Genomic DNA, 23,226 nt, shown 5'->3' on the forward strand with positions numbered 1-23,226 from the left:
ATAAATGTGCGGCAATTGGTCTATTTCAAACGACCTCGTTTGCGTACTGTTTCCGCCCGATTAAATTCCTAGCAGTGATGCAATCCTTCACTTTTGATGAAGAACCACAATTAAAAATACTTGTAATTTAACCGTAAAACCATATTTTCTAAACCTATGTATGGAATTAAATTGACCATTTAAGGGAAATAAATCCCCCAGAAACTTTATCTGATGTTTTAAATTACAGGAAAATAAAGGTATTGATGGTAAATAGTAAATTTTTTACTGAAGTGAGTGTGCTAGGTTGTTTTTCTTGAAGACACTACACAATGAACCATTGCCAGGAAGGTTAAGAAATTTAAGATTCACAAAGCCAGGATTGGTTGACTGGTAGCCCTTTCTTCCATGCTCTATCTGCTGCTATGTTATTTCTTTGAGGCCTTGTACCTATGAGTGAGTCATGGCGTCCATTGGCTTACCCAGTATTGTTTCAACGCGAAGTTCCTTCTTATTAGTCAGTTGGCATCTTAGCAACTGCTTAGAGTAGTCCTAGAGGTGACTATAAAGCCTTTTGCACTGCGACCATCAGTTGGACCATTATGCTCCTCCACGTTTGGGTTTTATCCTCAATTTCCTCTTATTGTTTGCAGAATCTCCGTAGGTTAATTCTGCCACTCTTTATGTTTTTATATGCCGTTTGAGTCGATTTTTAGGATTTAAAGCTATATTGAAATTTTATGCTTCTTGGCGAGTTTTAGCATGTCCTGGGGTGACTATACGGGGCACTTACTTTTCTTTGCTTCTGATATCTCTTTTCTGGTAAACTCACTATTACCTTTCTAACCTGTGCGCCCGGAGAAAGAGACAAGAAACAATTAATTCTTTGTTCCAATTAGTTGTTGTTGTGTTTTGAGTTTTGGCTATTGGCATAGATGGCTTCGTGCTTTCTTTGTCCAGACTTTTAATCTCCTCATCACGAATGCCAATTGTCAAGAATAGGAGATAACTGGTACTATGACATTACTTTGTTAAATTCACTAATTTCGTGGTCCGCTTGACCAATTAATATATTACAATTAATTAAGGTTTTTTTTAGTTGAGATAAAAAAGTCAATGGCAAGAGCGGGATTCGAACCCACGATCTTCGGCTAGATACGTCGCTGCTCTACCACTTGAGCTATCGTGACCTCGATCCACTCAGACAATAACTTCTCATCTCAACCCCACCTTTTGAATTTTCCCTCCTTTTTGCCATTTTTCAAGGCGGCGTATCTAGCCGAAGATCGTGGGTTCGAATCCCGCTCGTGCCATTGACTTTTTTATCTCAACTAAAAAACCTTAATTAATTGTAATTACTTTGTTAAGTTATATTTAGGAGTCGTGGCGTGTATTGGCATGCTTGAAATTGCCTCTTCTTAAAGATCTTCTCTGAATAATTGTTTGTCGTCTTAGAAGCTGCTTACTCGTTTGCCCTATGAGGCCATGTGTGATTGGGAAAAAATCCTCATAAGATCTGATAGCCAAGCAGCCATTAAAGCATTAGCAAATAAAAGAATTTCATCAAAATTAATCAGTGAATGCATCCAAAATCTCCGAAACCTGGTAAAACACAACAACCTGATGATATCTTGAGTGTTAGGGCACAGAGGAATTTTGGGAAACGAGAAAGTGGATAGGAGGAGGAACTGCAAGACCATACAAGGCCCCGAACATATACTTGGGATAACAAAAACAAATATAGAATCCTCCATCGCGGAATAGAACCAAACAAAACAAAAGGAGAAGTAGATAAACTCTAGCAGTGCTAGACATTGTAAACTTATGATGAAACAACCCTCACCAAGACTGGCAAAATCACTGCTGCAACTGGAGAGGGCTAAACTCAGATGAGTGATAGGACTACTAACCGATCACTGGCATCTGAGAAAACAACTACACAACATGGGCATATACAACGATGATCCCATCTGCAGATTATGTAATGAGGAGGAGGAAACAGCCACCCATATCATCTTCGGATGCGAAGCAACAGCTCAATGGAGATTCAACCTAACACACGAAAAAACTTAGGGAATGAAATTGGAGTAGCGACAGTCAATGACCTGATACTTCTAAGGAGAAGGATAGAGTCTATTGCACTGAACTAAGGAACTAGGAAGGTACAATAAGCCAGATGGCTGCAGTGCCTGGGAAGTTACAAACCCGCTTCGTAGTATCCTCATCACCCTACCATACCATACTTGGTAATAGTTTTTCTTTTAAAAGTCTTTCTGACAGCTTTGTTTTTATAAAATTTTAAAACAAAGCACATTAAATCAAATTTAGATTATTGTAAATTTTGTATTGACATCTTTTCCTATCATCTTTGTAGTAGTGTTTCCTTTCAATGCGTAAGCTACCACATTTTTGAATTATTGTATTATTGTTAAACAATGCAGTACGCCCTGTATTATTTTATGTTAAAATTATGCTTACGTTAAAATTATGTTTATGTTAACTTTAATTATGTTAACGCATGTCAAGCGATATCTGGGAGTTGTGATTTATATATTTTATATAAAAATATTACAATCGTGTTTTAACAGTTGTTGACGAAGTTTACTGCGTGGGGCCGAGCAAGCATGGCTAAATACTTTAAAATTTTAGGTTAATGGACCGGTTAATCGTTTTTGTACAGCCGGCAAGACAACATTAGTCAGAGGAAGTTAGGTGCTGTCACTAAATGAAACTTCGAGCCAGTGTCAATTAGACTATTTCCTTCTCCTTCTTGAGCGAGAGGAAAAACAGAGCGATTACCATTAAATTTACATTTGTCTGCGACCTTGCTTCCTTTCTTTTAAAAAGGTTTGAAAAGATTATGCTTGATTTATTTTTTACCTTGTCTGGTCACTATTTATCCATGAGCATCTGGGCGGGAAGGTCTGAAATGCAGCTACTCGATTTTCTTTGTTCTATAAAGATAGAAGTTTTTTTATGGTAAGTTATAAAATCTGAGCAGGTTCCGGATTCAAGAAATAGATTTTCATAATTTTTGTTTACGTTTCTTTCTAATAACTTAGCGTTAGTTTATAAGTGAACAGAACATTTGACCCTAAAAAAAATCTCGAATTCTGAAGTCTTGAATTTCAGACGATTTCAAGGATTTATTACTATAATTTTTAAAAAATTCAAATGAAATTATCAATGAAATATTGGCAAAAGTGTGTTGTGTTTAGTGACCGTTAGCCAAGGTGAGGTGCGGTCTGGTGTGACGTAGGTTTTAGAAAAACATTTTCTTTATCGTGCCACGTTTCGACGTTTATTGAGATCATCTTCAGGGCTCAAAGTGTTGTTTTCCGTGTAGATGTGTCATTCTTGTGTGTCGTGTTAGTATGGACACTCTCAACATATCTCACGATCTCTAAATAATCATTGGCATAAGTGTTGAACGAAAAGAAAAGTAGTGTATGTATGTATTTCTAACAAAAAACTAAACATTTATTTGTAATATTTTCTGCTATTTTAGAAACATTTTATTCGTGTCGTGTTATTCCAGCACCTTATAACACTTATGACAAATTATTCTTGAATTAACGTTTCATTTTTCACGTTTTGAAATTTCTGAACATTAATAAACCGCCAGAACTTGTAGCCTGTATCTGTCATAGGACAGAAAATTAACTATTCCGAGTAAACCTTAATTATTAATGTTTTAATTAAGAAACAAGCTTCTCGTCTCGGATTCCAACCGGATTTCCGACCAGTTATAGATTTAACCGGCAATAAATCAATCCTTTCCGTTCCCCGATACGGATCTATTTGCGTTTGTACAAGTTGTGGTTGACCCAAGATGTGTTTCTGCTTCGGCTGATTTACTTCCTCCTGGTAAAAGGCTAAACACTTATTTTCTAAGTGCCACGTTATTTTAGTTGACTGGCTTATTCTTCCACCTGGCACAATTTGGAGATAAATTTCAACCTTCAGACATCTGGTTTGCAGTGGAAAAGAAACATTCAGCAAAACGATTAGAGCAGAATTATTAACACATGGAAACATAAAATAGATTTACTATTAGGAAAAGCCACAGTTTTTATAATAAAATGGCAGATTTAAAGCATATATTGTTCCTCATGTAAAGTTAACTGCATACAAAATCCAAACCATAAGTTTCCATCCATAACCAAACTATAAAACATAAACAAACCACTTCTGTCATATTCATTGAAATAAATTTACAGAGCATAAAAAATATTTCCTTGAGTGTGAGCTCTGCGAAAGCTCTATAGTTGGTTTGCCCATCGTCATTATGACCGACGCAACATTGACAACAGACGTGAACTTCTTACATAAAAACATAGCAGTTACTGCAGAAACTTAATATAGCAACGGCATAAACATATTTGACTTAAGCGTTAAAAAACCGTCAGCAAACTCCAGATTGATTTATACACAAAAACCAATAAGAATGTAACAGTATCACTAAAGAACAGGCAAACATTATTAAAACAAAATATTTTTCAAAATATTAAAACGTTTGTTTCTAGTCTGAATAAGTACCACACTGGCTCTTTTTTTTTTTAAATAAATTGTTATAAAATATTAATGACTGACGACCACTTTTTTAACCATTGCGTTAACTCACCTGAGGAAGGATTCAAATAAATCCGAAACGTTGTGCATAAAAACTGGTTGTGGTTTTTTGAGATGACCTATTATCCCACCTTCAAGAAGGAAGAATCATAAGATATAAAAAACATACAAATTAAGATTTATATTGTACATTAAACACAACTGTAAGACAACAGGATACGTAAAATTTCTTAAAAATAAAAAATTAGATCGGACAAACTTCCATAAACACTCTTTCTTAACGCTCTCGTCTAAGTCACTCGCATTTTATCTAAAAATTACTGTATATGGATATGTGACGCCTATCAACATCCCTAACCGGAAATCTACCTAACCTTACCCTTTCATAATCATAGCCATAACCTTACCAAACCTAACCCGTCCGTAGCACTACATAGTCTAACCATTCTTTAAGCTTAACGGACTTCACATAACCATTCCTAACCCTATTCATCCATACACCTAACCTAACATGAGGAGATTTTTTCTTTATTTCTATTTTTTGCTGTTTTTACGGTAATTACCTCTTACAGACACATAACCTAATCATTCCTAACCTATCTCAACCTTTTTGTCCATATACAATACCTAATCTAACCTCTAGATAGACCTAGTAATTTCTAATTACTCGTCTCTAATCCTAGCCTAACCTAACCATTCCTAAACTTACTTGTCCTTAATCATATTTAACTTAACCCGACAGCCCTGACCATACCATGGTAACCTAACTTATGTGCGTTTAACGCCAAGCATATGACCCACAATGGTCACGCAAAAACATTTGTGTATCCAGCCAAAAAACTATCCGAGGGAATGGTTAAAATATGCGTATAAAGAACTTATAGTTATGACCATTTACGGGCAAAGACCCGACATTCAACAAAAGAAACTTAGTATCGCACAAATCATCAGAAATTCACATTGTTGACCTGCATAGTAGGAAACTACACGATAAAATCAAAATCGTCAAATAGAGGAAATTGGATCAACTTGAGCAATTTTTCATTATTTATTTCTTAAGGATATTTTGCTGAATCGTAAAAGTTGACCACCATTTTCTCTAAGAATTCTGTTGTATTTATTGTAATTTTATATTTTAAAAAAAATTAATACAATAAACAGCCGTTAACTTTTATTATTTAGGTAATAGCTTAGACAAATAAATACAAATTGTGTTATTAAAGGGAATGTGAGCTCCCCGATTTGTCATAGATTTGGGCTTATATTCGAATCCTGGCGTTGTCCTTTGAATTTTTGGACCACATACAACTTTCAGGATGTATTTATTGTTTTAATTTGAATGGTTTTTGCGATTTATTTGACATCATTAAAGCCTCCTGATCCAAAAAGATGGTACAGCAAAGCCAAGACGTTCGATTTCTTAGCTTTTTGTAATTATTTTATAACAACTAACTAGATAATACGAAATAAATTGTAGGTCAACACAATTTTTTTTTCAAGTTAAAATCGAAAAGAATATGGCACCAGATGGCTAAGCAAGTCATAAGGACTTATATAGTTAAATGATTAATACTTGGGGTTTATAATTTATTAATAATTTATCGCCGTCATTTTCCATGTTGTTGGTGTTTAACAATTTATCTTTTTTATATTAACTAGTTGTATGCTCTTGGGCCCGGTTGCACCTTACATAGGACTCCTTGTAGGTCGGCCCTCGACCTTTGGATCCGCGTGTGTTCGCCCTTTCTCGGCTTTACAGCCTCACCCAGCCAATTTATCATTCGTCGCATATTTCGTCGAGGAGGTTCGGCCGAAGGAACGACGTGGGAGCGGTTTTCGCCTAGGTGTGACGCATTCCTGTGACGACTGCGATTCCCCCGTTGTACACACACCACACGGTCCTTTCTTTCGCATAATGAAGATAGGCCGCCTGCTCATCGGGTCAAGGGCGGGTCGGTCTCGCTTTTTAACTCGATCAATCCTCAGCCTTTATTGTGCCGGCATTAACAATGTATAATCGAGTCTTGTAAATTTTTTGTTCGTTAATTGTTAATTGTGTCTTTACAATATGTACAATTCAGTGAATCAAGAGTTCAATATTTTCAACAGCCAAACTTATTTCTTCTTTATCTTGTATAATCAAAAATACAACTGAAATCAAATTTTAAATAAAAATTGTCAAAATTATTTAAAAAATAATGTTTTATTTTATTACAAGCATGGCTACAGATCTGAAATCTACGATTATAATGAGGCTATGAGTATGTGTGATGCATGATATTTTATGGTGATACAAATTAGAGAAATATTACTAACTTTACCTGAGCTTTCTTTCCAAGAGCCGTAGGAACTTTTTTTTAAGTATATTAAATAATGTTGTAGGCGGAGATAGATTATATATTTCAATATGCGTTTGCTTCTGAATATTTTCTATAATGCCATTAATGAAAACAACCCACCTCATATAAAGTTGAAGTTAAAATTCATTCTCGAGTCAGTAAAAAATTAAATGTTAAATAAGGTTAATTAAAATATATGTTAGTTTCAAACCGATATTATCACGAATTAAAATACACGTGAAAAATTATTTATAAGACAAATTTGTATTAAACTATTCTCTATAATAGAAGGGAAAAAATAAAAAAGTCTAATGGTANACATTTGTTTTAACGCTGTATAAAATAAAAAATTCTTAATTCGCCTAAAAAGAGGAATAGGGGATCCTGAAACTCGCTACTGAGTCCGAGAACCCCTTTTAAATCTGGCGACATGCCCACTCGCACCCTATAAGGAGCCAATGCATGACAAGCTTCAATCATGTGGGACACATTGAGAAACCTTTGTCTGCACCTGGCCCACGAGCAACTGTCCATATGTTAACCGCGTATGACCTATTCTTAATCTGGCAACAATTCCTTGTTTCCGGTTCATGCTCTGGGGGGATTATTCTATTATTCTGATAATTGCTATATTTCATTCTTCTGCGTCAACAATTTTCCTGTCGAAAAGTGGTTCTATTCGTCGTTTGAAAATTTGCTTTTTTATTCTTTTCCTTCGGTATTTTGTCAAAACACCTTTTCCCGGCTTTCATCGATCAAATGATAGAATTAATTTATAAGATTGGTTATTTATTTCCTATAAAGGAATTATTATTATTTAAATTAAAATGGAGCTATTTATATGACTGGATATTATTTGTATGCACTGTAAATGATTATGTATGTTTCTTATTTCCATAGGAGAAATTCACTTCCTTTTAAATTGCTTTCGTAAAATTGGACTTCATAGAAAAAATTTTACAATGTTATTATATTTTGAATATATATTTCCATAAACTTCTAGATGATATAAAAGATGATCACCCTGAACGTGGAATCACTTAAATTTTTTGGTAATACTCGGACGAAAATATTAGATATCCAAGAGTTCTTGCCAATGGCGGCAAAGTAAGTAGAATTTTCTTACCAAAAAATACTGTTGATAGTCATATATTGTAGCAAAAACAACAACATTTTATATAAATTCTTTGGTAAATCAATTAATATTATTTTTTATAAAATTTTACGCAATCTACAAGTTGTCAATTGTTTACAAAAATAGTAACTCTTTTGAAACGGCACTACTGATCTACAAGGAACTGCACATGGCTTTAGGACCCTATGAAAAACTGCACAAAATGGCATAAATTTGACTCCATTAATAAGTAAGAATTAGAAGTATAAAATAAGCGTTTTTGATGATTACATTATTATTTAATAAAGGGTTATAAAGAAATCTCGTGAAAATTATTTTTTTTTCTGCAAATGCCTTCGATTTTGTTTTAAAAATCACAAAAATTATGAAAAGACTCTACTGATCCAGGTGAAACTTTACAGGGATTTAGGACCTAATTAGTTACTATTAATGATCTAAATCTGGTCTGCGTAAATAAATCAAAACCAGAGATATCAAATCAAACGTTTGGAGAGTTTTTGTAGATTTTGTCCTTATTTTTTCCACTTAAAGTTACATAAAAGTAAAAGGTTGTTGATATAGGTTTAAAGAAGAAATATCCAAGTTTTCAAAGGTTGTACGATGTTGGAAATCGGATAAAATTCAGATGGGTTACGAATCATCTAAGTGGAAAACTAGACTCCTGAAAAAAATTGATCAGCCTGATCTAGCCAAAAAAATTATAATTTTTGTTTGCTGTAAAAATACTTATTAGTGTGCTTTAAAACAAGCCTACTATTATGAAAGGGTCTTTTCGTTTTTCTAACTTCTTATACTATTAATCCCATTTAATGTAATCTTAGATTTGACTTTCTTATACATATTACCTAATAGTACCAATGGAATGATACATTATAATATCGTTGAAATTCATTTTTTTAAACAGAAAGTTTTTTTTTAAATTTCATCGTTCCTGGGGCCCATTGGCAAGAACGCTCAGTCTAGCGTCTAATATTTTACGACATAGGATCACAATAAATTTTCGTGTTTTTAACGTATAATTATTTATTTAGAGTGAAATGGTGAAAAAAAAAATTATTCCAATTTTCTATAATTAAGAAATCAGTGTCAAGTATCTAAGTATTAAGTCCACTTAAATATGTAAAACAAATTGAAGTGCTAATTCAAAAATTGCAGAGAAATCGTCTGTAAACGAACATCATAAAAACAATTTCCAATGCATATTGCTAATATTTAAAATACTGACAAATTTTCGAAACCAGGACACAAGGGCTATTTAATAAATGGCCAATTAAAAATGAACCTAGCATTTCTTTACATCATGGCGGAGTGGCATGCAGTATGTGCAATCGCACTTGGCTAATTGCAGGTTTCACTACATGTACAATTTGTAAATTCGTGCACGGTATTTGCCGACAAGTTTCAGAGCTAATAATTTTCGCCAAAAAAAAAACTGATTTGAATGATGAACTATCATTTTGACGCTATTTCAGTCAGAGCGTGATGACTGGGTGAAAAATCCTAGGCGATATGCAGTCAGATTGAGGACAGGTTAAATTGGAAATAAAAGTACTATTGCCGTTTAAAAATCTTTTTGAAAATATAAGATTTACAGATATATTTACCCATTAAATTTGTCATAATTTCCTTGTTTCTTTGATGAAAGATTTGTTAGATAGAAAGAGAACCAAGCCCAATTATTGCATTTCAAGGGCTTACTTCATACTTTCCTTGTTAATTGGACAAAATACTGTTATCAACTCGACAGATTAAAAGCAATACCAATGAAAAACGACCACTACTAGAAAAATAATCGTGAACTTCATGACTTTTAAAGACCTTCGTATTCAGTGAGGAAGCAAAATTTTTGTTTCACTCGTAATTAGATCTAACTTGCTACCACACCCAGATTCTTAAATTTAAAATAAATTCATGTGACTAGTCAGAAATAATAATCATCCAAGTACAGACACAAAATCTAGATGACACCAATTATTGTAAATCATGTGGTTAATTATATTATGATCTTTTTATATGAAAATCACTTTATCAATTAACATAAACGAAATGTCTTGAAAAAGGAAAAACAAAAAGAAAATTAAAGTTGGAAAACAGATACAGTAAAACTATAAGAATGGAGTTGTATATAGCATATTAAACAAATATATACATATATAATATTGACACTGATTTGTAGAGTCATTAAAATAAAGGAGTCAAGCAATTATTTAAAAACATATTAGTCAACAAATCTTGGTGTTTATTTTTAGTAGCAAAAATTTTTTTTTTTCTAGTAAATTAAAGTTAAATTGTGTTTTACTCTGTTGCTGGCTAAATCATAAGGATTGGAGGCTGAACAATTTGAAATTGCACGAAAGCCCATAACCGTAAACTGTCGGTCAGACGTTAAAGTCGACCAGCCGACTGTCTCATGCTGACAAAAGTAGTGCTCTGGCGATGCTAATTTACTTATGAATAAAAAATGTATGAGGCAAATCCAAAGCTGGATGGAAAAAGAACAGAAAAGTTTAAAACATAAAAAAACCTCACTTTCTATGGTTCAACTTTCTTTCTANCTTTCTCTTTCTTTTTCCTCTTTCTAGTTTTCTTATCTCTATCCCTCCTTATCTTTTTTTGCTTCTTTCCCTTTTTCTCTTTCTCTCTCTCTCTCTCTCTCTCTCTATCTCTATCTCTATCTATCTATCTCTCCCTTTTTATCTTTTTCTGTTTAGCTCTATCCCTAGGTTTATACCATCTTTTGTTACTCTCTCACTCTCTCTCTTATTTTCTTTATTTTATCCCAGCTCTCTCTCTCTCTTTCTTTTTTCTTTCTTTTTTCTCTCTCTTTTTTGCTCTCTTGCCCTTATTGCCATTTCTCTCTTTTTCTTATTGTATCCTATCGCTTCCACTCTTTCTCTTTCTTTCTTTTCCCTCTTTCTAATTTTCTTATCTCTATCCCTCCTTATCTTTCTTTCTTTGCTTCTCTCTCTCTCTCCCTCCCTCCCTCTCTCTCTCTCCCTCCCTCTCACTCTCTCTCTCTCTCTTTCTCTCTCTCTCTTTCTCTCTCTCTCTCATCCAATTCATTGAGGAATTGGATGTAAAAATAGATTAGATTCATTCATGCTCTCCCTCCCATGCCAAATAATTTAAATCCCAAAACATTTATTATTGCCCATGATTTCACAACAGACAATAAAGATTTATAGCTATTAGAACAAATTTAACATTAATTAATAGATAAAATTTATAGCTATTAGCTAGTAGAAGTTGTCCAGTCGCAACACTCTTCCACACATTCTTGAGTAGAAAATTTTAAAATTTTGAAGTGTATAAAACGTCGTAGTCGATGTGCACTATAGGTTGTTAATATCGATAACTTTTCTGAATTAATTTCCTATGTTTAAGATCTTTTGGCTAAATTTTGAAATTATGACCTGCAAGGATTTGTTTAATTGATGATATGTTATGTTTTCCGCTTTTATGTTTTTACCAACGTTTCCTCTCGGCATTAGCACTTATCTGTTTACATATGCCTGTAAAATCGTATTATTCTGTATTCTGTGGAATATAAATCTCTCATTCGTAAGATAATTCTTTTCTTCTTAAGTCTTTATGCAAAGAGGTAGATCGTAAGATATTTCTTGAGTTGTTAAGTCTTTATGCAAAGGGGAAGTCTGTGTTTCAGGTAAAATTAAAATGGAACCTTTGCTTCGGCCGGGACGATATCCTTGAAGCGTCCTTGCCAGGAACAGCTTAACGATGCCATAAATTCAAATAGCTGATAGGCTCGAAAGTAATTTAAATAAAAATAAAAAAAAAAAGATTACGACAAAGGTCGAACTTGACCCGTTGCTCTGGACTAGATGGTCTCATTTAAAAACGAAGTATTCGACTCTTTCGAGACGGTCACGGAAAGCTGCATTCAACAGAAGACATGTCCTTTTGAAGTTATTCGTACACTTTTAAGCGATTTATGGCCGACGATTTTGAAACGTTTCCCAAGCTGGTAATATTTTTTAAAATACAGTTGCAAATACAAGAAAAACATCTTTCATCCGGATGTTTGAAAGAGTTTTCTAATTAATAAATTATGGTTTGTAACAAAGTTTTTGAAACACACATATAGAAAAATATTCCACGCTAAACACTCGAAAGATAGAGATTTGTTTGTTTTTAAGATTAGAAGAGGAGGATAAAATGTGGGACAAGGTTGTTTAGAATGATAATGAAGCTGTCAAAATAAACTACAGTGAAATCAAAATTTCTCATTGTTGTTAGCTTTAGGATTAACAACATGGCTGAAAGATGTTTGATTGGCCACAGAATCGCATAAAAAATCATGAAATTCTAAAAAAATATATAATTAATTTCCCTTCCAGTTTCTGTCTGTCGTATTTCTCACCATGTGCCATTTATTTGAATCCTTTGAAAATCAAACGTTGAAAGTCGGCTTTGATGGTCGTGATGTTCAAAGTCTATGTGCTCTGTAATTATACGATTCGTCTTGGAATCTACCGGCAGGTGATCACGATCACAAGGATATCCACGGTCGGTCTCCTCGTTCGATTTCCTGACTCCTTTTTCCAACGAATGATTACTTCTTTCAAAATTGACACGGGAAGAAGGACTTGTAATTTTTGAAATTTGATCCACCGTCTGTCAGCCTCTTAATAAATAAAAAAGAAAGATAGAAACAAGCAGGGCAGGGAGAAAATAACGTCTCTCGTCGAGGCCAACGTGTTATTGAAAGAGGCAAGATCAAATTACGAATTTAATAACTTTTGATTTGTGCACCGAATCGGGATTAAAAGAATATCTTCATCTATGCAAACTGTACGCCATTGGTCATGAAAAGTAACTAACAGCTCGAGCAAACACACAATTTTCTTTCTAAAAATAAAATAAATTGACTTCCAAGCTTAATTTTCATGTTTTTGTTTTCAAGAACACCTACAAACACATAAAACAAACAGTTAAAAATATGTTAAACCGGCACTGGATCACTTATTGGGTCAGTCTTCACTCGCGGGTGTAGTTTACCGAGAGTTCATCACTGAAGATGGCGCACTGTCGTAACGCGTTGATCAGTTCAACAAACACAACAAAGATAGGCCCAATAAGTGAACCACAGTACCGGTTCAGCATGCACCAACTCTCAGATCAGAATCTATATGTATATCATTAAAAAATAATATATACATAACAGAAAAAGCTGCGACGTGCACAAACAAAAACGCGCATACTCAAGTCTAAGTATCAAATAAGATCCATAGTGATGTAGTGGTGGTTGAACGTCTGTCATTATAACTCTATAAAAAGTTCAATCCACACGAAAAATCTTTAATGGGATTTGGTTTAACAACCAAGCAAAGTAGGGCGTCTGCTGATTTTACGGCAAGAAAACTCCACGAACCACGAAGTTATCGATGAGTACAAATACAAAACCTTCGTAAAAACGCGATCTGAGAAAGATAATTGTTCCATGACCTCTGATAACGGACCACTTACTGAAAAATAAATACGTAAATTGAAGATAATTAATTCTTTATGCAAACATTTATTCTCAGATGATTGTAACCGTCATTATAGGCTTTTTTATATTACATAAAAACCTGCGTATATATTTTTAGCAAGTGTTACCAGCTATAGTGTATGATTTTATGAAAACAGAACAATAGTTGGTCCATTATGAATCATAGTACAACAATGCTACCTGAAAAGTTCATGGTTAGCATTTTATAAAAACTTATTAAAGCGATCCCTCTAGGCAAAGTCCTTTATCCTCCATACTGCTTATACAAATAGCACTTCTTGTTTTTTGTTTTTAATTGGTAAAAAATGGAAATCGTTTGCTAAACATCCTAACCGTTGGACCGTTTAGTATAAATCACCAGTCTAAATCTGAAATATCGATTTGTGTTCAAATTCGGATGCAATCCCAAGGCAAAAAAGGCGGTTTTTAGTTTGATCTAGAGCAATAACAGGCGGCGACTGCTGGATCCTTATCGGCCCTAGAAAAACCGGCTTCCCAGATGTCGAAACGCCCGAAGAATTCTTATTGCATATATTATCACGGCATAATTTCGACAAACCTTTCCCCAAAAGTAGGGACTTGGCGCCAACACACTGGCTCAAAAATTGGGGGAAAACTCTCTCATCAATAAATTAGATATATTTCCACACGAGTCTTCATTGGGTACAATAAATATTCGAATTTTGTTTCGAAAAATCAGTTCTTGGCTGGCAATCAATATTATAATTGAATGATTCATAGAGTCAAACTTTCTCTCTACTTTTGTACTTTTCTAAGAAGTATTATTTTTTAGAAAATTGTGAAAGCCTTTAATCGGAAGTGAGCTTAAGGGAGAACTTTCGTGCACATAATTTGACCCATTGAACATTAAATGGCTAAACTATGCCCGCATAGAACAAATTTAAAAAATTATTACGCCTCCTAAGGTTTTTGCATAAAATGTCACCCTCTCTCTAAGATTTTTCACATCAGTTTTATTATGATACTGTTCTGAAATAGGGCAGGGTCTTTAAGGAACTTATGGTAAAATGAAAAATTAAACTCCGAGATAATTAAACTAGCAAATTTATTTTTTTGGATGAAAATTTACATTATATATTTATATTTTTTTAATATTGAACTTTTTCTTTCGGTGTTTACTAAAAAAAGAAAACACTAGAAAGATAGTGACAGAGAAAAATGAAACAACACAGAGTAAAAACGAGAAAGGGAAAGATAGAGAATGGAGAGACAGAGATAATAGGAGGGTGGAAGGGAGGTAGAGAGAGAAAAAATAGATTTAAAAAAAATTTAATAAATTCATAAATTTTTTAATTTAAAATTTTCTAGCAATGTATAAATTCATTTTTTTTTATCTAAAATTTTCTAGCATTGTATAAATAAATTTTTTTTAATCTAAAGTTTTTTAGCATTGTAGAAATTCATTTTTTGAATCTAAAATTTCTAGCATTGTATAAATTCATTTTCTCACATCCTACATATATTTGTAAAATTTAAATTAACAAATTCATTCTTTTGGATGTAAAGTTACATTATATATTTATATTTTTTTAATATTGAACAATTTCTTTCGGTGTTTACTAAAAAAAGCAAACGCTAGAAAAATAGTGACAGAGAAAAAAGAAACAACACAGAGTAAAAACGAGAAAGCGAGAGATAGAAAATGGAGAGACAAAGATAATAGGAGTGATGAAGGGTGGAAGGGAGGGAGGGGGTGAGAGAGAGAGAGAGAGAGACAGACAGACAGATAGAGATAGGTACGTAGAGTAACCGTGAGGGAAAGAAGTAATGACAGAGAGAAAAGAAGAAACAATGAGTAAGAAAACGAAAGAAAAAAGAACAAGAGAGAAAGAAACTAAATTGAATTGAACTTAATTGAAACGCTTCATTTATAAAATTCATAGATTTAGTTCATATTGACCTGTCTCCGAATTAAATTTAAAGAAAATAAATTAATAAATAAATATTATTCTACTACAACTATAAATAGAGAGAAAGTATGAGTGTGTGTGGAGAGTCAGAGAGAGTAAAACAGAAAAAGGCTCATAGACTTAAAAGTTTACTGACCGAGAGAAAAGGAGAAAGAAGAAACAATGAATAAGAAAAAGGAAGGAAGAAAGAGAAAGAAAGAGACAGAGAGAGATAGGGAGAGAGAGAGAGTAAAGATGAACAGAAAATAAAACTCAGAGAGAGGCGAAAAGAGTGTCAGAGAAGCAAAGAGTTAATGACAGAGAGACAGGTGCACTTTGAAAAGGACAAAAACAACAAAGAAAAAAGACAACAAACGATTGAAAATGCTTTATTACCTAGTGAATCGCCAATCAAAATTACCATTAAAAACAAAATTTTCGACATGTGACCTGCATGGATGCACCTGGGTGTCAAGTTTATAGATCGGCCAGATATTCCGATATTCAAAGATTACATAGTTTTCAATAAAATATTTTACGACTGATTGTTTCTGCCCGTTCTTATATAAACAATAATTCACTTCACAGAGATCTGTACATGTCAACTGTTTTTTTCATCCGTCAAAGCATCTTACAGACTTCTCACAGTAATTACAAAATCACACTATCACCCAAATACAATTAGTCCGTTCCCCACAATTACCACATAGTAGACCGAAGAGAATATGGATCAGGGACTTCTTGAATGATTTATCCAGAGAGGCTGCCAATGCCAGTAACGTCACTCTCACAAGTTGAACAGTTGAGATGAAAATAAATAAAGTAAAAAAATAATGATAATAACGTGTAATAATAAAAATAAAGATTCGAAGAAATGATATTTCGTTTAATAAATATAGAGCGAGACAGAATAGAGAGATAAAGAAACGAAGAAAAAACATAAATATACGAGATAAAGGAGCGAGAGAGAGTGTTTTCCACCATTTTTACAAATACTCGTACTTTAAATTTGGGTGGCGGTGGTACTTTTTGGTTCCATCTTCCTCATATTTTTTTATTCCTGCAAATTATGTATTCGCCTGGGACAGACGTTCTGGATATAAGTTGGATGAGGCAAAACAGTCTCCCAGTCAATTTTGAATGCGTTAAACGGGATTTGCAGTTTAAAACCATTACTTTAAGCTTTTTGACCAGAATGGGGCAATTTGATTTTGAAACTCTTCATAGATGTTGAATATCATCTTGTATAATAGTCTCGCTATTAATCCCTAATTGCTGATCACCTTCAAAGACGTCCTTTTCAACAAACTTCCGGTCGAGCCACTTGGCCTTCTATTCACTGCTTACGCATTTTACTATTTTTTCAAGTCATCTTTAATCAATCTTAATAAATCTTTCGAAAGAATCGCTCATATTTGATTTTACAGTCAAAAGATTATAGTATAGTCAAACGATCTTATCTTTGCCAAAACGAATCAAAGAATAACATAGTTTAATTCTCCTGCCATTTATAACGAATATTTATAAAATTTTGAACAATTTTACGTTTAGTGTATGATTTGAGTGTCGTTATTGGCACGTTGACTAAGTCTGTGATTGCAATAAACATTATGACAATTTCATTAAAAAGTTCCACGTGTTTTCAAGCTACTGAAAATATATGAAAACAGAATATTACATGTAAAACAATGAATTATATAATTTTTTAAATTGTTTTAACTTTCGACAGTTCAAATTGTTTACAGATTCGTCAACTATACGTTGTAAAAGTTAAAAACAAATTGAAATGTTACGATTGTTACAATCCTTATTTTGAAAATTTTCATGTCTATACTGTAAACATCATAGATTATTTCCATGTAAAATTTCATCGGTTTTATTGTAACTAAAAATTACATGATATATAGACTTTTATAGCTACCCAGTGAAGACAGATTAAATAGCGTTTCTTCCACTCCAATAAAATAGTATTTATGTACACAATTTTTTAAGTATCAACATTTCAATTGTTCATTTGACATTCATTTTGCATTAATCTCACGTCCGTTTTTCTTAGGCATCAACTTTGATTTTATGTTGCTGATTGAGAAAGAACCGTTCACTATACCACTGTTTTTCTTATGTTAATTCGAAAGTGTAGTTGTGGTTACAAAAGGAAATATATAATTATTTCCGTTGAAAAGTAAGCACTGTAACTGTTTGTTCGCCACTAATTGTCCTGGTTAGACGTTTCTTTAAAACCATTTTAGTACCTTGTGGCAGCATTAAAAAGTACGCAGGTTGTGCTTTGAGTTTGTTGATGTTGTTATCAGAAAAATAAAGTGTATCTTATACGGAGAATTCTGTCAAAACTCTAGTTACAGAGACTAATTTGATTTCTGAAATTATTTCATGTTTGAAGGACGACGCTGCGCGCAACGTAAGATTATTGACAATTCGAAACTTCCAGGGTTTTTCGAGATTTTTTGCACACAGCAGTCCGATCAAAATTCTCCGCGTGTCTTTTACGTACTTGAACAGCTCAAATGAAACGAGGTTCATTTTGGCAAATTGGCATTTGAATACCGTTCGTCAACAAATAAAACCAAGGTCCTTTCCTTTCATAAGGTGTTGTCTCCTGTAAAAATATGCATCGACACGTATAAGAGAATTTCCTCAAATATTGATCTCCCTACCGTGTTTGACATGGGATAGAAAATTATCATATTAAAAATGAAAAAACAAAATGGATGACCGATGATTTGCATTGGACCTTAGCAAATATCGAAACGAAAGGGGCTTTGTCAGCATGTAGCACTTACGATTCCTTTTTCGCGTTCATTGTTACCGGAAAAGCAAAAACTATACTCGCACTTTGTTCAAATTTAGTTAATATAATTTAATAATGTGTTATGTTTAGTGACCGTTAGTCAATGATTATTCGGAGATCGTGAGTTCGCTCTGGTGTAACATAGGTTTTAGAAAAGCATTTTTTTATCGTGCCAACGTTTCGATCTTTATTGAGATCATCTTCAGGGCCTGGGATTCACAAACTTTGTTTAAATTTAACAAATACAAGTAGGATGTGGAAGAAAGTGAATTTATACAATGCAAGAAATTTTAGATTTAAAAAAATGAATTTATACAATGCTAAAAAAATTTAGATAAAAAAAAATAAATTTAATAAATTCATAAATTTTTTTAATCTAAAATTTTCTAGCATTGTATAAATTCATTTTTTTAAATCTAAAGTTTTTTAGCATTTTATAAATTCGTTTTGTTGAATCTAAAAATTTCTAGCATTGTATAAATTCATTTTTTCACATCCTACATGTATTTGTAAAATTTAAACAATGTTTATAAATCCCAGGCCCTGAAGATGATCTCAATAAATATTGAAACGTTGGCACGATAAAGAAAATGTTTTTCTAAAACCTACGTTGCACCAGACCGCATCTCACGATCTCAGAATAATCATAATTTAATAAATTTTTCTAGGCGAATCACTGAAACTTACACAGGAGAGAGAGAGGGAGAGGGAGAGAGAGAGAGAGTGAGAAAGAGATATGACTACATAAACTGAGAAATTGATGGAAAAATACAGGTTCACCATCCACGTACCCCCATGCGTGCGTTTGTGAGTTTGATTACATAAATGGCGTACTCAATATTGCACATGCACAATATACCATAAAAGCCAATATTATAATAGTCTCGTGGATTAGGGTTGTACCAATACCGAGCTTTCGACGATACATTTCGTCTTCTTCAGGGTCTACAGAGATCATAATTAATTTTACATTCATACCGATATACAACTAACAGGTATATAGTCAAAATTTAGGTGAGTTGTCAAAAATTTGTGATTTTTCTGTATGAATATAAAATTAATTAAGATTATTCTCTGTAGACCCTGAGAAGACGAAATATATCGTCGAAAGCTCTGCGTCGGTACAATAGCGATATTTGTGTGTGTGTGTGTGTGTGTGTGTGTGTGTGTGTGTGTGTGTGTGTGTGTGTGTGTGTGTGTGTGTGTGTGTGTGTGTGTGTGAGGGAGAGAGACAGACACACAGACAGGCAGAGACAGGCATGTAAAAATAAAGAAAAAGAAAGATACAGCGGAGTAAGAGAGAGAAGTGAGTAAGAATTGCAATTTAAACAGTGAGACAATATAGAACCCTAGAAAGAGAGTGAGGAGATACAGGCAGATAAAGAAACAAAAAGAATCAAAGGTAAATCCATAGAGATAGAGTGAGCAAGAAGAAGAGTGTGTTTAAAAGCGAAAGAAAGTGACATAAATAGGGAGAGAAAGAGAGAGAGAGAGAGAAAGAGAGGACAGTGAGATAGTGAAAAAGATGATAGAACAATAAGAAAAAGAAACAACGTGAGATATAAAAGAGAGTGAAAAAACAGAAAGAGACAAGAAGATAAATATATAGACAAGAGAACAGCAAATAAAGAAACAGTGAGAAAGAGAGATAATACCATAAAAAGAGTGGGTGAAGGAAAGATATCAAATATTCATTTACTTTTACAACTGAAAGAGTTGTTTTTGTTGTACTATATATTTCTTTTTTACATTTCATTAATGGTTCAAAATAATGGAGAATATTCTTTTACGGATCTCATATTTAATTAAACATTTATTAATTAGAAATTTATTAATAATAAGGATGCTACATATCATTTTGTGTACTAGTTCGAGTTATGTATAGATAGATATAGTAATGGATATTTACATCACTTCTATTACATCTGTTTCTATTAATTATTTGATATCTTAATACTTTTCAATGTATATATGAACTGCAGAACTGTAAAAAATAAAACAAAAATGCCACTAATGCCAAAACTATAAGCCAAACATATGGATGTATTAATGTATATCCTTAGAACCATAATAAAACACCTTTTTTTATTGTAACAATTGGAGGAGGAAGGCTTGTCCATTCATTCCACAAGAAACTGTTATTCACCAAACTACTATGTGACTCATTTTGACTAAAGAAGTGGGCCAGAGGACTTGGACTGGATTCCGTACTTTATGCAAAAGTATCAAACAAATTGACAAACGGCCTCAAAATAGCCCTGGACGAAGGTTTCCAGACTTGGGGCCCCTCCAACTTGACTTTCGGCAGTCAGAGCACGGAACTGTGACTCAAGAGGCAAAGTCATAAAACATTCGTTGAATTCAAAATTTAGCTGAAAGTCCATTATGAACGAAGGGTGCGGGAGGGGGTGGTCAGTTGGCCAAGGGCGAGAATCCAACTTTTTTTTTGCCTTAACATTATATAAATGTATAAAATTTAACTCTTAAAATTATAAAATTAATCATTATCACCTTGTTTATCAAGCTTTTTTAATGAAATGTGAATAGAATTGGGTTTCAACGCTCAAGGAAGTGTGGAACGCATCGTGTTTCTGGACAAAAGGGATGTTGATGTTAGTTGAGTAGGCAAAGCATAAACTATTTATCTGAGTATCTCAGTAAAGTTTAGGGTTTTTGTTTACTCGAACGTTTTGTCGGACTTCAAAGTACAAATAATATTGATTTGTATACTAATTCATTCAACAACCATAGTTTGTATCATTCATTATCTTTGTTACTTTTTGGTTCTTTACTCGTCGCATTTTTTTTAAATATCATCTGATGAATACAATAACTTAAATTAATCAACGATTTCTATCTCCAGCCACAATCGTGACCGGGTAGCAAAGGGCACAGAATAGGCGGACCCAGTGATGGTCAATTGTGATAAAATCGCTGAACAACAACTCGCACGGCCACCTTGTTAAATTAGTAAAGCCGAAATTTGTCTATTCTATCGACATCATCGGACATTTATATACTGGGGTTAAGGATTGTGATTTTTTGGTAATGTTATTTCCCGAATACGTTAAATATTGCCTAGACTCCTAGAGAGGCCTTCTCTATCTTCCTTTCCATGTCCTTCCATACAAAACTGTGAAGCTGTTATTTCTTTAACTTTATTTTCTTTTTAAATTCCATTACTCGTATTAGATAAATAATTACTTAAACTTATATAGAAGATAAATGAAAAACAAAGAAACCGTAATTAGATGCCTGATTCAACTAAAAAATAGTAACTTCATCTCATTATCCCTCCCTCCTAATGTTTGTTTACCTTCTGTTCGATAAACCATCAACATCTAAACTCAACGAAAATATACTTTTGTCATTACTACTTCTAAATTTTGTAAGGTGCTTTGTACAACCTATTTTCTATAGCTTGAATACACTCCTAAATCACTACCTGATTAAGCCGATAAGGTACTATCGTTTTTAGCGATATGATTCCGGACTATAGATTTATTTTTTTCTCTGCTATTCATTCCAATTTTCAATCCAAAATCACAGCGTTATAGACATTATCTCTTTCCCCTTTGATTTGGGGCAGTCCGCTTTTGGGGCATTTCTTGATAGCCAGGTTTTGATCTTGAGCTTCTCGGGCTTGCTGTTTATGGTCAAGAACATCCTTCCCTCCGCCGACCATATCATCATGATGGTATAATGATAATAAGGGAATAATAGGAATCGATGGTTTTGTAAGCACCTTCTGGCTTATTGAACTTCTCCTACTTGACTCAATTCTTCGCTTAAGAAGTAGTAGGACATTGATTTTAATTTTTCCCCGTGACTTCTTCGTACCTTAGTTTATGACTTCATTGTGCGGTTGATTCGCATTCGAAGATGATGAGTGACAGTTTCTTCCTCTTAATAATCTACAAATTAGGTCATTATTAAATATATCCGTGTTATGCAGGTGCTTTCTCAGATGTCAGTCACCGGTTTATATCTCAATCACTGTCTGAGTTTTACCCGTTTAATTATAGCGAAGAGGTTGATTTGGTGAAGATTCTTGAATAAAGTTACTGTGTCTGGCATCTCTGAAGGTCGTCCTCTTCTCCTTTTCTTTACCTTCTAAGATGGATTTGATGAATTATGAGCTTATATCTCAGGCTTCATAGCTACCTCACTGATTGATTTCTCCGGGACATGGAAAGCAATTCCTTCTCCGAGTACAAGCAAATCCATGCTGGTGTTCCTCAGGGCAACGTACTGTCCCCCAAATAGTATCCAGTATTTCGGTTGACCTTTCATCTTATACACAAACATATTTATATCTTAAAAACTATGGGATTTCATTAATTTACAACCAGTACACTGATTCCGTTTTTGTTGCATGTTACTCTCGAGTACCATTCAATACCAAAAAACATTAAACTGTGAAATTAACCAAGAGGTGGTAACACACCCTATTTAACATTTTTAATGTTTGGAAATTACTAATTTGCACAAAATCAGCGCTGCTGCTTGTCCATACACTTCCAGCTTTTATCCACTTTACTATAGATTTCCGGCAGACCTCGCGAATCCACCCCGGCTGTTGGAGTCCAGGGTCTGACCTCAGTATTATGTGTCCAGCCACCGACGTTGAGCTCCAGGGGCTAACAAGAGATAAAAATTTCAGCCCCACGCAGTCAGTCTCTAATTCCAACCCTCCTACTCATTCTTAAATATATTCTTTCCTATTTACATGCTATTCACTCAAGGTGATAAAGTACTTGTTATTCTCCATGATTCTCCACATATATTACTTGACCATAATTGAGGGTCGATAAGGAATGTAATATTCCGCCATCGTCCATCGAACACTAAACATTTACTCTAATAAATACATTCGATACCAACGTGCAATAAAACGAGATTTCTATAAAGCATTATTTGCAGTAAAACAACCCTGTGTCCCTGAACAGGAATCCCAGATTCTCGCTGCC

At 33.6% G+C, this 23,226-nt stretch overlaps 2 protein-coding genes across 6 annotated transcripts in view; one reads left to right on the plus strand and one right to left on the minus strand.

Moving 5' to 3' along the window:
* The window catches only part of LOC106669126, a 56,790-nt gene that overhangs the window by 19,150 nt on the left and 14,414 nt on the right, over positions 1–23,226 (minus strand). Inside the window, exon 1 of one of the 3 annotated variants that reach the window (XM_024229268.1) lies at positions 2,860–3,066. The exons of the other annotated variants lie outside the window; for them this stretch is intronic. The gene's annotated coding sequence lies outside the window, so the exon portion shown is untranslated. Of the gene's footprint in view, positions 1–2,859; positions 3,067–23,226 lie in introns of those variants that run through there. 3 annotated transcript variants of the gene reach the window in all.
* LOC106669125 overlaps positions 1–23,226 on the plus strand; it is a 76,471-nt gene that overhangs the window by 5,862 nt on the left and 47,383 nt on the right. The gene's annotated exons all lie outside the window — the stretch shown is intronic.

This window comes from Cimex lectularius, unplaced genomic scaffold (genome assembly GCF_000648675.2).
Source record: "Cimex lectularius strain Harlan isolate CLEC.00 unplaced genomic scaffold, Clec_2.1 scaffold272, whole genome shotgun sequence".
NCBI classification, from domain to species: Eukaryota; Metazoa; Arthropoda; class Insecta; order Hemiptera; family Cimicidae; genus Cimex; species Cimex lectularius.